Raw genomic sequence first — 13,433 nt, forward strand, 5'->3', positions numbered from 1 at the left:
AGAGGGGTATAAAGCAGCATACATAAAAATTAATAATTATCAGATTGTTAAAAAATTGCAACACAAGGAAAGTAAAATTTGCAAGATAAACAGAATTTGAAAAGGTCTACACCTGAGCCATGCAGCCCATCCAGCTGCAGTTTATCCCAGTTCTGTGGAACCAAGTGACAAAAAATATTGCTGATCCCACTGGATGGGAATCAAGTTCATTGCAGGTTATCCTCTTCCCCCCCCCCCCTCCCCTCCTCTTCTCATAATTGTGACACCAAATGGAGGCTGTTGTTTGTATCTCTTTGGAAGGCCAATACAACAAATTCAGCAAAGATCTTTTTGAGGGGAGATGAAAGTCATGACAACTAGAGTATGATTATTTTCTAGAGTATGAAGTACATGAGTATTGCATCAAAGCCTTTAGTGAGACATGAAGACAATCATGGTAGCAAAAACCACTAAAAATACGTTTTAATAAAATGACTTAAAGTTCATGACACCGACAAGGGATTACTTCAAAGCCAAACCATGTGACAATACAAACAAGTCACAGCTTTACACTGGCCATATGTACAATCTATAAAACCATGGCAGTGAAAACTACTAAAAATACTTCACAATTCCAAGACTTAAAAAAGGCAAACCTGAAAGCTGAGCCATATAAAAGTGCCATATATTTTATGTATCATACAAATGAAAGCCTTTGCCATTCCAAGAATTTTATCTTTTAAAATTAAGGCAGCAAATACTAACAACTAATTAAAAAGACTTAGTAAATATTTCTTTGCAGCAAAGCTATCCATGCTCTCAATATCAACCTGAATAAAATAAAAAGAAAACATTAGGTGAACTTGGATGAAGAACAACCCTGTATTCAAATACTTGACTTGTGGAATTGCATCTCAAACATAGGTACACGGGTATAAAATTTTTCTCCGTAACAAAAGCAATTGTTAGACTCCTTTCTATTTTAACTGAGTTATGTAAGAAGAAAAAGGCATTTTTTTGAAGTGTGTTCTACCCATCCAACATTTCTGGGGTCAAGTTTAGAAGTGTATGGGCTTAAAAATATTATTGGTCCTGAGTTTGCCAGAAATAAGTATTGGTCATTTCGAAGCTTCAACATGCCCCCCTCTTGCTGGGCATTTTAACTTTTGAAGATTGTTTTTTGGTAATGCCCTACATGAGTGCCGGATTAGATGGTCAGTATTTTGGTAAAAAGCAAAATCAACAACAACTGTGACTTTCTACTCACTGACCAAGCTTTGAACCTAACCCTTGTGAACCCTTTCTTCCAAACCATTTGCTCATGAACTATTTACCTTTAAAACCACCATATTGAAAGATAAAAGACTTGTATTCCATTGGAAAGACTTGACACAATTCGAATTCCCCACCCCAACCAAGCAAGGTTCAAATTCCCCACTCCACAGGCTCAGTCGACAGTCAAATTGATCAGCATAAAAGTATATTAAGTGTAACATCACCTTCTTTCTGTGTCAAATTTTGATGAGTCTAGTCTCTCTCAGAGGGAGCATTGCTGAAAATGAATAAAACAATGTCCCAAGTCACTCCTCACAGTGTCTTCAAAACATTCATTTGAGTGAGCAGAGCAACTGAGACTGATCAACTGATTAACTTGAGCTTTCCATCATGCATCCACAGAATTTGTTCTTAGCTGACTGATCATCATGTTCAAAATTTAACTCCTTTACTGAGTTGTGAATTGTCAACTGGTATCCCCCAAGAAAACTGGGATTGTTAACCACCCTATAATTACTCGTAAATATGTTACTTTCAGTACTTTTTTTCACTAAAATTAGTCAAAGATATGCCTTTTAGGCAGTATTATCTATAATTCCTCATTTAAATTAATTATATGACAAGAAAAACAAAATGTTACAAAGGCAGTTGAGACTACAGTAGAACTCTTGTCCCCTTACTGACTTAAAAAGCAGTCACAAAAGACTTGTACCAGTAAGGATTATCAAATGATGAAGCTTCACTCAAGGTCCCCAATAACTTAAACACCAAAGTAAACTTGACAAAAATATCTAATAACCAATATGATGCTTCTGATTTTCACCCTAAAATCTAGGTGGTGGGCAATCATGAATAGATTTTCAAGATCTTGATCAAGTAGCATAAACAATGTTTAATTTAAATAAAATTATATTAAAAGGTTATTTACCAAATTAATAGGTCTGTATTAGGTTATAATTATTTGTCCATGGCTTCTACCATTCTTTTTAATTTAAATCATTCATGGCAGCATTCCAAAACTGTTAGAGCAGGAAATCAGATGAAACCAAGAAAGTCTATTGAGGTGGAGGGCACAAATATTTGAATAACTAAAGCAAAATTACTGCCATTAATCTTTTTTATCTTCATTTTGTGTTACTTTTCCGTGCATGTAAAGCAAATGTACCTCAGAATTGTTTTCTTAGTAAATGAACTTTGTTTTTGATATTTTACCTGTAAAAGTGAAGACACAGCAGCAGTAAGGACAGTAGAGTTTTTATCATTTCTAGTTGCTGTTTAATCTCTTCCAAGTTGAAGATTTCTTCATCAATTAGAATACCATGTTGATTTTCAATCTGTTTAAAGAGGTTCAAGAGCAAGTTTCCTTGAATGAAGCAATCAGTGATTTTACCCAAAGGGTTTAGATCTCAAAACAAAATGACCACATTATAATAATGCAATTAACTTGTCTGCAAATATATAAGTAGAGGGACTGCAGAAACACAAGTGACAAGAATGTATCCATATTGTTTTTCTTACTCTACTTTTTGTAAGTAGAAAGGAAGAAATTTATGCATCTATTTACTCCTGGTCTCAAAAATGTAACCATCCAAAAACATACAGTGTATATCTGCCTTTTATTTTTTCATCAAAAAGGTGGAACATGTGGCCTATACATCTCAACTCAGATTAACAATACAAACACATCTCAACTCAGATTAACTACATAAACATCACTATTGCACATTTAAGTGGCAAAGCAGCCAAAAGTTGTGAAAAGAGATTTGAAAAAGTACACAACGGTTAGTGATATCTTTTGTTAAAATGTCCATCTAATTTTTTCTGTACTAGTTGCAGCCTTGTTAATGACAAAACCAAAGGTAAATAGAAAGTCACAACAATCAAAACTTCACACCTAGTCCGTTACGGAATGGAATAGGGAAATCCACCTACTAGCACCTGGTGGGTGTACTCATTTGGCTGTTTGTTTCACACACAAACATAACATTATGATGTTCACAATATGTAAACTGTACCTCTTCATCCAAATCCTCTTGTGGGATTTTAGGTGCTGGATTGGGTTGATTATCCATCCCTGGAATCTGTAACAAAATAATTCAGTAAAAAACTCTTGTGAAAATGTTTGGAACATTAAATTCAGAAAACCAAAGCTTTTTTTTTTTTTGGGTATACTCAAAGCTTCCATTTCATAATGGTTTCAAAATAATCGGTTTTTCTTTTGTGTTACTGCATCACAAGTAAAATTTTGCAAGTAGGCTGTTTACACTTCATACAGTGAACACGCCATTTTTAGAGAAGCCTGTGTATGTTTTTGATTGACAGTTTATCTACAGAAACAATACTTTTCTACTCTGGGGTACAGAAGATTTGCTAATATGGGTCACAGTGTACATGTTCTTCATGCCATCAGTCTCTGTTCTAAGCTACAATTAACACCTTGCTTAGGCACATTGCGCTGATCTATCAATGCCAGCCAAGGGTCCTTGTTGTCTCTGTATGCTTTCTTGAAAATCTTCTTTACTATTTCTGCTGCCGCTTTGGCCTTACTGATGGATTTGACATGCTTGGGTGATGACGTCATGTGTTTAGACTCCCATTCCCTGGAAATACTCTGAAATGGCGGTGTTGGTGACAAGTACATCAGGTCTGCTGTAACAGCTAAATTGCTCTTTGAAAAACTTTATGATGTACACTGTGGTCATGTCCTTCAACTCATCAACTTCTATGAAATCTGAGTAACTGTCTGTAAGCACAATATATTCCTTAGATTTCAGGGTGAACAAGTTGGAGGAAACATTTCAAGTACCACCATGCTGCTAATCCATGAAGTGGACTCAGCCACTTTTTGTGTAATGCCTTTCCTCTCCAACTCTGCAATCTTCTCCTTGACTTCTTTCTGCAGAGTCACTGGTATGTATCTCAGCATATGTTGTACTAGGGGATAGTTTGGATCGATAGTGAAACTGCTGGAATCTCCTATATGACCAAGGCAATTGAACAAATCCTTGTATTCGGTCAAGACTTTCTCTCTGATCAGTGGAGCACTCATCTTTACTGATACTGGACCCACACTGTTTACTTGTACTGTGTTTCTGAGATGGTAAGCTTAAACAGTCCGAGTTTCTCGCAGGTTTCAGCAGATAGTAGAGGCTTGTTTATTGTTTCGACAATCTGGAAATCCAACTCTTTGGCTGTGTTATTTTGATGTATCTTCAGGGTAACTACTTCTGAGAGGGGGTCGCCCGTTTGGTTTACGACTGCCAAGTGTAGGAGCCCCATCACATTGCACGTAGCGCCGGTGTCTAACTGACATTATAACTCAGTGAAGTATGACTCTTCTAGGTCTGAGAAGATTATCTTAGCGTTAAATTGCTTGCCTGGTGTTTCCACGCTGGAGACTTCTTCGATCTTGAAGAGCGGATCTTCACTATCGGTCGCTTGCGACCTTTATGTGTTGTCTTTTCTCATGTGGGCTTGTTTTTCTGACGACAGACAGATGCAAAGTGATTTGGCTTCAAACACACAAGACATGTTTGACTGTACGCTTTACGCTCTTCTTTCTTGTGCTTCTTTGGTCAACCACATCTGCTGCAATTCTTCTTCGTGTTCTTTGTATCCTTTGGATCTTTCGTTCTATCGCGCGACCATGCCATTTGGTCGTTTCGCTTGACTGCCCACGGCGTTGACGTGCTCGTTTGTTAGGCTTTGATCCTGTTTCATGAATTCGAGTTGTTTAGTCGCCACTTCGTTCGATTTGCAAATGCTGAGTGTCTTATCCTTATCTAAATTCTCTTTTTTGAGCAGTCGTTCCTTCGTACCTTTGTCTTGGATTCCTATTACGATCCTGTTCCGAATCATCTCGTCCGTGAGCGCGTCATACTTATTGCTAAACGGACTGGTTCTGGTCGGTGTTCTAGCCCGGTGCCAAGCTCGTAATCCTGCCTCTATTGTCTGAAGAACTCCCAGTTTGTAACTCTGTTCCCTGACACTTTCATTGGGCTTGGGACTGGAAAGTTCGAAGTAAAATCTAAAACTGGAGCGGTCGGAGCGGTCTGTATTTGCGGCGTTTCTGCCGAACCTCCTTCGCCTTCGGTCGGCATGTCTTCTTCTCCGTATTTTGTATTGTGTTCAAAACTGTGTTGTCAAACGTGCTTTTTTCTTTTTAGACCTACGTTTCAGCGGCTTCTCGTGATGAGTTACGACGATCTTTACTGCTTTGAAGACGCTTAATTCTTGCGCTTTTATCCTTACACCATGTTTACGTTTCACACAGTGCACACGCTATTTTTAGAGGTCATGTGTATTTTGATTGACAGTTCATATACACAGGAAAGAAAATGTTTTGCACATGCAGTTATTTAGAGTTGACAACTGAGTTGAGAACGTAAATTGGCCACCGTTAAGAGTTAAAAGGCTGACGTTTCGAGCGTTATCCGATTGGAATCGCTCTGGCGAAGGGCTAACGCTCGAAACGTCAGCCTTTTAACTCTTTACGATGGCTGATTTACGTTTTCAACTCGGTTGTTAACACCGAATTACCTGCTATACTCTCCCACCCATGCAGCTACAGTTTCTTTAGAAACTTACACCCTTTATATCTTGTAACATAGGCTACTTCAGCAATAGTAATCTGTGTAAATGAAGGTATTCCGAAAGTTGATTTAGCCTGCAGGAATTCCTTCAAAGCGAGATCGTTACATCGCAATAATTCGAGCGCCTTGTCTCCTTTGTAAAATCACGCGAACTTTTGATCTGATTTGTTTCCGATTTTCTTGAAAAGGTTTCGTGTACCCTTTATATCACTTCTTATGGCTGACTTACATTAGAAAAAGATCATTCTAACAGCGATTACTTAAGCTTGGGTTCATCGTGGTTTCTTCTGCCTCCACAGGAGACCAAAATGTATACCCCTTTCGTACATTTAACTGGGAACACTGCATCATTTTTGGGAAGTATGTACTTTTAGATTGGTGCGTATTTTTACGAGTAAAGGAGTAAGTTTCTAAAGAAACTGTGGTGCTGCGTCAGTGGGAGAGTATAGCAGGTAATTTAGTGTTAACAACTGGGTTGAAAACGTAAATTAGTCACCGTAAAGAGTAAAAAAGCTGACGTTTCGAGCGTTAGCCCTTCGTCGGACGCCAGCTTTTTTTACCCTTTACGGTGGCTAATTTACGTTTTCAACCCAGTTGTTAACACTAAATTACGCCCGAGGACATGTTTGCAAGTGGAAAGGAAATGGGGAAAGGATGTGGTGCTGTTCACTTAATTAGCGACTTTTTGTTTTGATTTCGAGCCTCACGAAGTAAACCATTTTCCTCGAACGGAAGGGCTCATGAAAACACGCGTGAAGGAGGGAATCTGCTCTTGTTCGCTCTCAATCGTTTGCACTGAATTGAACGATTTTCTCATAGGAAATCATTCCATGAAAGGCTCTGAAGAAGAAAAAATTTCAAAATAACAGAGAAATACGCTCACCTGACGATAATCTGTGCGATCAAAACGAATTAAGTGAGGATATTGTGGTCTCTCGACGATTACTTGTTTGTTTTGACATTCAAATTTGGGCGCACGTGAATGTGATGAATCAAGGACGTATTACGTCAGGATGCCGTAACGCCTACCGGCTTGCAAGGGGAAAGCATTGCCAGCTTGAGGTACGCCCGAGGAGTACTAGTGACGAGTTCCGAGGCGGCCATTGCAATATGGCGGACTACTGCAGTAACACTGTTTGCTATTTACCGACAGTCAAGCGACGTGATTGAAACAGACATGAACATTATAACATGCTTTACGCGTAAAGAATACATTGTTGACTTTAAATCAAGGAAATTTCGCTAAATTTTTTTTGGCTGTTTCCTTGATCCTCGTCGATCTGAAGTTTCATGTTCAGCAGAGTTTAAGCTTATCACTGTAGCCGCTAAGATCAGCGCTCTCAAAGGTAAACGAAATTTATGAATAGTATCGCCACTATAATACCCTTGTCATAGTTCTACTGGTTAGAAAGATCCCCAAGATGAAATTTCTATTGTCTTGTACCTCTAGCCGGTAGGATATTGGGGGCGTAGAAAATACTACCGGCTAGAGGTACAGTTTGCATATTTAGTCGACTTTGCCTAATTTTTAATACGGTTTGCTTCACATTTTACTTTTCAGCACTCCAAATTAGTCTTACACCCATTTTAATCACTTTTTTTCAACAATAAGTACAATTACATTTACTTTCATTTGGTCTTGTACCTCTAGCTGGTAGGATCTTAGGGGGCTTAGAATATACTACCGGCTAGGGGTACAGCATGCCTGTTTTGTGGACTTTTCCCAATTTTTATCATGGTTTGCTCCGCATTTTACTTTTCTGCACTCCAAGTGGTTGTCTTACACTCCATGGAATAACATTGTACAAGAGTACATTTGCATTTATATTTGGTCTTGTACCTCTAGCTGGTATGATTTTAAGAGGCTTAGAAAATACTACCAGGTAGAGGTACAGCTAGCATATTTAATTGACTATGCCCAATTTTAATGACAGTTTGCTTTGAGTTTTACTTTTTGGCATTCCATTTAGTCTTACACTGCATATTAGAATTACTTTTTTCATGAATATCTTCTTGTTTCTTGGCCGTGTACCTCTAGCCGGTAGGATCTTAGGTGTCTTAGAAAATACTACATGCTAGAGGCACTTTGTGCAGTCAAGGTGAATTTAGCTCATTTCATTTACTTCTTGATTTATGGAAAACCTTTCTACATTCCATGTTAGTCTTATACTGTTGTGGAGTCACTCCATAGGTATATTTTTATGCTTTGCAGTCTTGTTCATCTGGCTAATAGGATCTTAGATTACTCAGCAAACACTACCAGCTGGAGGGGCCGCCGGAATCATTAACATTGTTATGTTTAAAATGAATTTCAAATTATTAAATTCTAAGCTAGCCTGAGAACAATTGAGCAAAGTTGACTAAATATGCAAGCTGTACCTCTAGCTGGTAATATTTTCTAAGCCCTGAAAGATCTTACCAGCTAGAGGTACAAGACAATAGAAATTTCATCTTGGGAATCTTTCCACCAGTAGAACTATGACAGGGGAATTATAGTGGCGATAATATTCATAAATTCTGTTTTCCTTTGCAAGCGCAGGTCTCAGCGGCCACAAGAAACTAAAGATCGAAGAGGGTGAAGGAAACAGCCATACAAAATTTGGCGAAAATTTCCTTGATTAAAACTCAACAATGTATTCTTCACATTTAAAGTATGTTATAACGTTCATGTCTAGTTCAATCACGTCGCTTGACTGTGGGTAAATCGCGAATGGTGTTACTGGAATAGTCTGCCATATTGCAATAGCCGACAACTTCGGCTAATCACCCGACTCGGAAACTCATTACTATACTAGTGCTCCTCGGGCGTACCTCTAAGCCGGTAGGATACTACCTGAAGTCATTTTCATTATTGTTGCTATCACCACGAAGCTATCTCCCATCATCAAGTTCAACTTTTCAGTAAAAATTTGTTGCCCATGTTTGCCTCTCTTCGGTGATTGAGTGATCAATCCAAGTTCCAAATCTAGCACGTGAACGGTTAACACCGATAGCCATAGCCCCCAGAGCCTGGCGTGTACCTGACTGTTGACATATTTAATAAAACCATAATTACATTATTAAAAAAAAAATTGACAATAAAGTTAAAAGCAAATTACCTACCTTCAGGTAACTGATCCGTCTTCCACTCTAAATCCAACTCAACAACAACAATATCTAAAACTAACATCAAAACTAACTCTCAGTAATCAGTTACTGTCGAGGCTCGACCGCGTCGTTTTTGTCCTGAAAATTACTAAGTCTGCTAGGGTTGGTATAAAAAGAAGCTTTAATCACCACTCGTGAACCAGTATTGTATGTGAAAAAGTAGCGTTTTGTGTTGGAACTTGCCATGCTGTGAGCAGTAAAACCATAGAGCAGCAGCCACGTGTAACTGGCTTTTTGTCCACTTCGCCCACTCCTTTTTCAATCCTACGACTGTCTAAAATTTCGTTTTAAAATCGAGAATTACGAACGAAATTTGCGACATGGTACATGGCAATTTTCCTGAAGGTTACGTTTTGATGTGAATTGAAAACGTAACACAATCTCAGGTTTCTCCGGCCCCTTTTAGGACTACTAAAGCTCTATATTTAAAATTTATTTACGCGTACTTATTAATTAGTAAAGTTTATAATGATAGTTATAGTTACCTGAAAAAATCAAACAAATCCCAACGAATTACAACTTCAGTCGATCTTAGCTCTATCGCCGACTGGCGAAAGTCCTTTAACTCCATAGCTGGACGAAATCAAACATTAGAGGCTTTTTGTGGGCGTTTCATCTGGTCACTACGGTCACATGAGTGTCTACATTACAATATAAAGACATGGCTGTCACAGCAAGAGCGAAGTTATAACATACCTTGACAGTTAAATTCCATTTTATTGTAAAACAAGATGCTATTGACACATGCATATGTTCTTTATTGTTGAATATCGGTCTTTTTGCAATGATATCAGACTTGGGGGAAGCGCACGGTCTACAGCGTCCGTTCCAAAGTAGCTGCGTGGCAGGTGAATAAAGGGGGTAAGTTTCTGAAGAAACTGTGGTGTTGCGTCGGTGATAGAGTATAGCAGGTAGTTTAGTGTTAACAACTGAGTTGAAAACGCAAATTGGCCATCGTAAAGGGTAAAAAGGCTGACGTTTCGAGCGTTACCCTTCGTCAGAGCGATTGACGAAGGGCTAACGCTCGAAACGTCAGCTTTTTTACCCTTTACGATGGCCAATTTACGTTTTCAGCTCAGTTGTTAACACTAAATTACTAGTTGAGTAGCAGATTGGGGCAGGCGAGGACTCCAGTGCATTTACACATTATATACCTTGACGGTATACAGCAAGATACAAGCAAAAAATCATATCAATTTAGGTAAAAATCTATAATGTTCCCCAAACTTCTAGTAGGTAACAATGCCACAAACATTTGAGCAATTACCTATCAAATCAGTATGCATATTTAAATTAAGTGTTTATCGTCTTTAACAATGGCGAGTCAGAGAAGTTGCCCAATTGGAAGTTCTTTATAATGAATCAGAATTATTAACCTCTCTCATCAATGTTTGCAAATGACGGTCAAGGAAAAACAGATCGTTCGATTTCCAGCTTTTTTAAGGAATGAATTCAAATAATGTAACGCTTGATATTCTACCTCGTGAAAGCACCAAAAGCATTAGCTCGATGTACTCAAGAAGGAGAAAGAATCACAGAAAGAATCACTTACACTGTCGCTCAGGCTGACTGTTCCAACTCCATTGGAGTAGAGATTTTGGCATTTCTCGCACGCTTACGTGATTGTTCAGACTGTTTTATTGACATTATTGTTACTTTTTAATTTCTCATTTCCCTCAAGAGTAATTGTAATAGTTATAAAATTTATATTCCCGTTTTATAAGGACATTTAGGCTAAGGTTACCCAACATTTTAAGAACATCCTAAGAACATACTCAGGCGGAGAGTCAGTTAAGAAAGTCTTTATTTTGTACTTTTTATGTGGAAAGTTGAAATAAAGGTAAAAGAAATGTAAAACTGTGACCTAACAGGACAAAATACTAAGAGACCTTTTTTAAAATTAACAATGCGGTTTTCCGATTGCACGATACATTAAAGAACAACTCAGTTTGTAGTCTGATCACGTCCGAATTGATGTATTGAAATACTATACCTCACAACTTTAAGGAAAGGTTGAGAACGTTTGGTTTTAGACTCAAATCGCAAAAAAAAAAAAGAAGAGCGTTCAGCCTCAGCCCCAAAATTAGACGTTATTACAAACAAAAAAAAAATAGAAAAAGAGTGTATGTTCTTATGCGTAAATTTTTTTGAACCCTTCTCAGAGTCATTTTCACCCTCTTCAAACGGCTCGGGCTGAAATTACCCTCAGTCTAGCCCAAACAAATTTTAAAATTATCTATGCTTGCGAACATAAACTCTATCTTCTTTTCGCAAGATACCAACGTAAGAATTGAATACAAGAGAAAACTGAGAATACACGAGATACTAACGTCAAAATTGAATACAGGATGAAAATAATCGAATACGGGAGAAAACTGGGAATGCTCGAAATGCTAAAGAAAAAATTGAATACAGGAGAAAACGGAGAACGCGCAGTATGCGGAATGTTATAATCGAATGAAGTTGAAAACTGAGAATGCGTAAGATACCAACACAACAATCCAATACAGGAGAAAGCAGACAATGCATGAGATATTAAATTAACATATCAATCGAAAACAGGAGAAAACTGACATTGCGCGCGAAACAAACGTAACAATCAAATGCGAGAAAAAACTGAGAATGCACGGGATACTAACTTAACAATCGAATACAGGAGAGAACTGAGAATGTGCAAGATGCTAAGGCAACAATCGATCACACGAGAATGAACTGAGAATGCGCGAGATGCCAAAGTAACAACCGACTGCAGGACAATGAATGAATCTATAACTCAATCAATTTACTAATGTCAGTGCGTGGGATCGGTTGCCCTGTGTATGCAAGCCAGAGGCTCATGTACAAGACGCATGGCAGTAAGTAAAATAAAATAAAATACTCACTAAAATCAAAAGTATCAGGCTAAAACAATAAAAATGTATATAAGATAAACAGTAATACAATTTCAGCAGTTTATGACCACTATCCCTTAAATCATTATAATGGGTCTTACAGTTCTCGAAAAGATTAGAGATAACCGGCCCCATTTCCCTTTAAACATCAAAGGATTTAGATAAGAGATTGCTCATTACTTCTATGTTTGAGAGAATGCATATTTGCAATAGACATTATAGAATTATTAGGCTAAGCTGTTACCTGAATTTAAGAAGGTCTATAGCACATAATAGTTAGCAGATTAGAGTCTATTGATCAGTCTTACTGGTCCTCAATAAAAGTGGACTACATTACTCAAGGTGTGTCAGTATGTAAGCCTTGTACAGTATAAGTGTAAAATCAGTAAGTACAAAGTTTTTTAGGCATCTTAGGAGAGCTTCAATTTCCACATAAACTGATATAGTAGCTGATATGTGATCTTTGAAGGAAAGCTTGTTGTTGATGTAAATACCAAGAATGTTCGAGAAGTGATTTATTTTAATAGGAAAATCACCAACACAAAGAGCAGGTTCTTGAGCAGAGTTGCCTAGAATCATAGCTTGGGTTTTCTTGCTATTGGCTATAAAGTGATCAGAAATGAACTGGCATCACATTGACCATGGTACCATGGCTTTTCAGAGTCAACCATGGTTGACTATGGTGGTGACCATGGTGTCTGATGATGATCACCTTTAGCTAGAGACTATGGTTCAGTCAACCATAGTCATACCAAAAAACATATATTACCAAACTATCTGATTATATAATGAAAAAGCTGAAGTATTCAAGAGAGGTAAAATTTATTAAAGTAATTTAACAGATCAGGGTTGGTTTCACCAAAATATATAACAACTGCTCACCATGGAATATCATGGAAACCATGACCAGTGTGCTAGTAACACTTTTAATTACAGTCAGAAAAAAATACTTTAAGAATCACTTTTTTGTAACTTAATGGAATAATGTGTCAGACCATGAATAAGCTTCTTCAGATCATAGTAAAGAAAGAGTTCCAAAGCTTTAATGTTAAAATTTGATGCATAAGCTTTTGTGTCACCAGCGTAGAGCCTCTGCATGCAAGGAAGAAACTTGAACAACAAACTTTAAATCATAGATGAATATGTTGAACAAGAGTAGCCCCAAGAAACTGCCTTGAGGGACATCAACACCCCCTACTACCTGCATCATTTTTTCAGGCTTCCTTAATCCTTTAACTCCCAAGGTCTCATTTGTAATTCTCCTCACTGTCTACCGAACAATTCTTATTTTGTTAGTTTGGAGAATTTGTCACTTGTCTACATGATATTGTATAGATATAGTAAGGAGAGATTCTGTCTTTGTAACTCATGGGAATTAAAGGGTTAACAGTTCACCAGTTTCCATTTCTACTCCTGGGTGAAGAGAGTTTATTGTGGGAGTAAAGTTTCTGACTAGAGAACACAACACAATAACCCAGCAAAGGGACCCTGTGTCTTCTACAAGGGTAACTGCTTTGTTCCTGTTCTATGATTGTTTTCTAGAGCATGA

The 13,433-nt window shown here is 37.8% G+C and overlaps 2 long non-coding RNA genes and 1 pseudogene across 2 annotated transcripts; all 3 read right to left on the bottom strand.

The window, feature by feature from the left end:
* Window positions 1-444: 444 nt before the first annotated feature.
* Window positions 445-6,838, bottom strand: LOC113675995 (uncharacterized). The gene is made up of 5 exons (XR_016189225.1): window positions 6,730-6,838; window positions 3,270-3,335; window positions 2,467-2,588; window positions 1,479-1,531; window positions 445-809 (listed from the first exon to the last, which is right to left on the bottom strand). It is a non-coding gene; the product is annotated as an uncharacterized LOC113675995 (long non-coding RNA).
* Window positions 4,433-5,370, bottom strand: LOC149041621 (uncharacterized; annotated as a pseudogene).
* Window positions 6,839-8,544: 1,706 nt separating the features above from the next.
* Window positions 8,545-9,634, bottom strand: LOC149041622 (uncharacterized). Its single transcript, XR_016189227.1, has 3 exons — window positions 9,479-9,634; window positions 8,949-9,008; window positions 8,545-8,870 (listed from the first exon to the last, which is right to left on the bottom strand). It is a non-coding gene; the product is annotated as an uncharacterized LOC149041622 (long non-coding RNA).
* Between the last annotated feature and the right edge of the window lie 3,799 nt (window positions 9,635-13,433).

This window comes from Pocillopora damicornis, chromosome 8 (assembly GCF_964200805.1).
Source record: "Pocillopora damicornis chromosome 8, jaPocDami1.2, whole genome shotgun sequence".
NCBI classification, from domain to species: domain Eukaryota; kingdom Metazoa; phylum Cnidaria; class Anthozoa; order Scleractinia; family Pocilloporidae; genus Pocillopora; species Pocillopora damicornis.